We start from the raw sequence: 3,116 nt of genomic DNA on the forward strand, positions 1-3,116 counted from the left end.
TTTAGCTCTATCTACTTCAATTCCTTCCTTTGAAATTTTGTGACTAAGAGCGATGCCTTCTTTAACCATGAAATGGCATTTCTCCCAATTAAGTACTAGATTTGATTGTTCGCATCTAATAAGCATTCGTTCAAGATTAACTAGACATGATTCAAATGTATCACCGAAGACTGAAAAGTCATCCATGAATACTTCCATGCATTCTTCTATCATGTCGTGAAAAATCGCCATCATGCACCTTTGAAAGGTTGCAGGGGCGTTGCAAAGTCCAAATGGCATGCGGTTATAAGCAAAAGTACCATAAGGGCACGTAAAATTGGTTTTCTCTTGGTCCTCGGGTACTATTGGAATTTGAAAATATTCGGAAAAACCGTCAAGAAAACAATAGTAACTATTTTCGGCTAATCTTTCCAACATTTGATCAATGAAAGGTAAGGGAAAGTGATCTTTTCTGGTGGCGTCATTTAATTTTCTATAATCAATACAAACACGCCATCCTGTTACAGTCCTAGTAGGAATAAGCTCATTTTTTTCATTTGTGATGACAGTCATGCCACCCTTCTTAGATACGCATTGAACTAGGCTTACCCATGGACTATCAGAGATTGGATAAATTAAACATGCATCTAGCAGTTTAATAATTTCTTTCTTAACAACATCTTGCATATTAAGATTTAGTCTTCGTTGGCATTGCACATACGTTTTATGACCTTCTTCCATAAGAATTTTATGTGTACAATACGAAGGACTTATGCCTTTAATATCATGAATCTTCCATGCAATATCTGGTTTATGAGCTTTTAGCACAGAAATGAGTTGAGATTTTTCATTTTCTGTAAGAGAAGACGATATTATTACAGGTAATTCAGATTCACCATGTAAATAAGCGTATTCCAAATGGGTTAGAAGTGGTTTTAACTCTAATGTCGGTGGTTCTTCTATCGATAATTTGTATCGATATCTGTCTTCCTCTTTTAGCATTTGAAGATCTTCTGTTGTTGGTTCGTATTCATTAGCCATGAGTGCGGCTAACATTTCAGCTTCATCAATTGGTTCAGTTCCTTCTCCTAAAGAACATTCTCCTGTTCCTTGTAATTCTGGAAATTCTTCTAACAATTCTGCATGTGAATCTATAGTTTGAATGTAATAACATGTATCATCTGCAGATTGCGGTTGTTGCATGGCTTTATCAACAGAAAAGGTAACACTCTCGTCCTCTATACTTAGGGTCAGTTTCTTACCGAACACGTCTATTATTGCTTTAGCCGTGTTTAAGAATGGTGTTCCTAATATGAGAGGAACTCGAGAATCTTCTTCCATGTCCAGAATAACAAAATCTACTGGAAATACTAAAGTACCAACTTTAACTAGCATGTTCTCCATTATCCCTCTAGGATATTTTACTGATCGATTGGCTAGTTGTATGCTTATTCTTGTTGGTTTCAATTCTCTAAGGTCTAGTTTAGCGTATAGTGAATACGGCATTAGATTTATACTAGCACCTAAGTCTACCAATGCTTCTATTGAACTAAGACTACCCAGAAAACATGGAATTGTGAAACTTTCTGGATCTGGTAATTTTTCTGGTATCATATTCAGCAGCACTGCAGAACAATTAGCATTCATAGTAACAGCCGAAAGTTCTTCCATTTTCTTTCTATTTGTGATTAGATCTTCCAGAAATTTAGCATATCTAGGCATTCCTGAAATCACATCAATGAAAGGAAGATTGACATTTATTTGTTTAAACATATCCAAGAATTTGGATTGCTCGGCTTCAAGTCTTTCTTTTCTCATTTTACTCGGGTAAGGAAGTGGTGGTTGGTATGGTTTAACATACGGTTTAGTCTTAACTGTGTTATCTTCATTAACCTTTTCAACTACTGGTTCTTTTTCCTTTTCTTGCTCAGGCTGTGGTGCCTGTGTAGTAGGGATAGAGTCCTCAGAAATTACAGGTATTTCCGGTGGTTTAAGTGTAATACCACTTCCTGTGGTAATGGCTTTAGCCGTTTCATTCCGGGGGTTAGCATTTGTATCGCTAGGTAGACTTCCCGGTTTTCTTTCACCTATCAACCTTGCTAGGTTGCTCACTTCTTGTTCCAGATTTTGAATAGAAGCTTGTTGATTTCTAAATGCTTGAGTATTTTGTTCATTGGTTTGTTTATGAGATGTGAAAAATTGAGTTTGAGATTCAACTATCTTTGACATCATGTCTTCTAAATTTGGCTTTTTATCATCGGTTTGTGGTGATTTATTTGGAAAAATAGGTCTTTGCTGATTGTAAGTATTATTGGATACTTGTTGATTGCTAAGACCTTGTTGGTTGTTGTATGGAACATTTCGGTTATAATTCTGGTTTTGATTGTAGATTGGTCTTGGCGGTTGATAATTATTCTGATAATTATTTCCAGGCCTTTGGTTCATGTATGAAACATTCTCTCTTTGTTCCATTGTTTGGTCAATACTGAGACAATCTTTTGTCAAATGTGGTCCTCGACACTGCTCACAACTAATTCGTATTGAGTGAATATCTTTAGTCATTTTTTCCATTCGTCTCTCGACAGCATCTATCTTTGCGGAAATGGAATCTAAGTCATGGCTAGAATTGGCTCTAGCCACTTTAGATGATCTAACGATATCTTTTTCTTGATGCCACTCATGTGAGTGGGAAGCAGTGTTATCAATAATTTTGTAAGCTTCAGTTGCGGTTTTCTTCATAATGAAACCACCAGCTGCTATATCTATGTCTTTTCGTGTAGTGATGTCGCATCCTTGGTAGAATATTTGTACTATTTGATAAGTGTCTAAACCATGTTGCGGACATCCTCTCAATAACTTTCCAAATCTTGTCCACGCCTCATATAAAGTTTCATTTGTCTTTTGTGTGAACGTAACAATTTCTCCTTGAAGTCTCACGGCTTTAGATGCCGGAAAGAATTGTTTAAGAAAATTTTCAACTAAGACATCCCATGTATCAATCGCCCATTCAGGTAACGATTCTAACCAATCTTTGGATTCTCCCTTTAAAGTCCAGGGAAATAACATGAGATATATCTGTTCATCCTCCACTTCTTGGATTTTAAATAGAGTACAAATCCTATTAAAGGTACGAAGAT

At 36.2% G+C, this 3,116-nt stretch overlaps 1 non-coding gene across 1 annotated transcript; it reads left to right on the plus strand.

The window, feature by feature from the left end:
- Positions 1–2,806: 2,806 nt before the first annotated feature.
- Positions 2,807–2,913, plus strand: LOC139860925 (small nucleolar RNA R71). The gene has a single exon (XR_011763550.1). It is a non-coding gene; the product is annotated as a small nucleolar RNA R71 (small nucleolar RNA).
- Positions 2,914–3,116: the final 203 nt, after the last annotated feature.

Source organism: Rutidosis leptorrhynchoides, chromosome 7, assembly GCF_046630445.1.
Source record: "Rutidosis leptorrhynchoides isolate AG116_Rl617_1_P2 chromosome 7, CSIRO_AGI_Rlap_v1, whole genome shotgun sequence".
Classification (NCBI taxonomy): domain Eukaryota; kingdom Viridiplantae; phylum Streptophyta; class Magnoliopsida; order Asterales; family Asteraceae; genus Rutidosis; species Rutidosis leptorrhynchoides.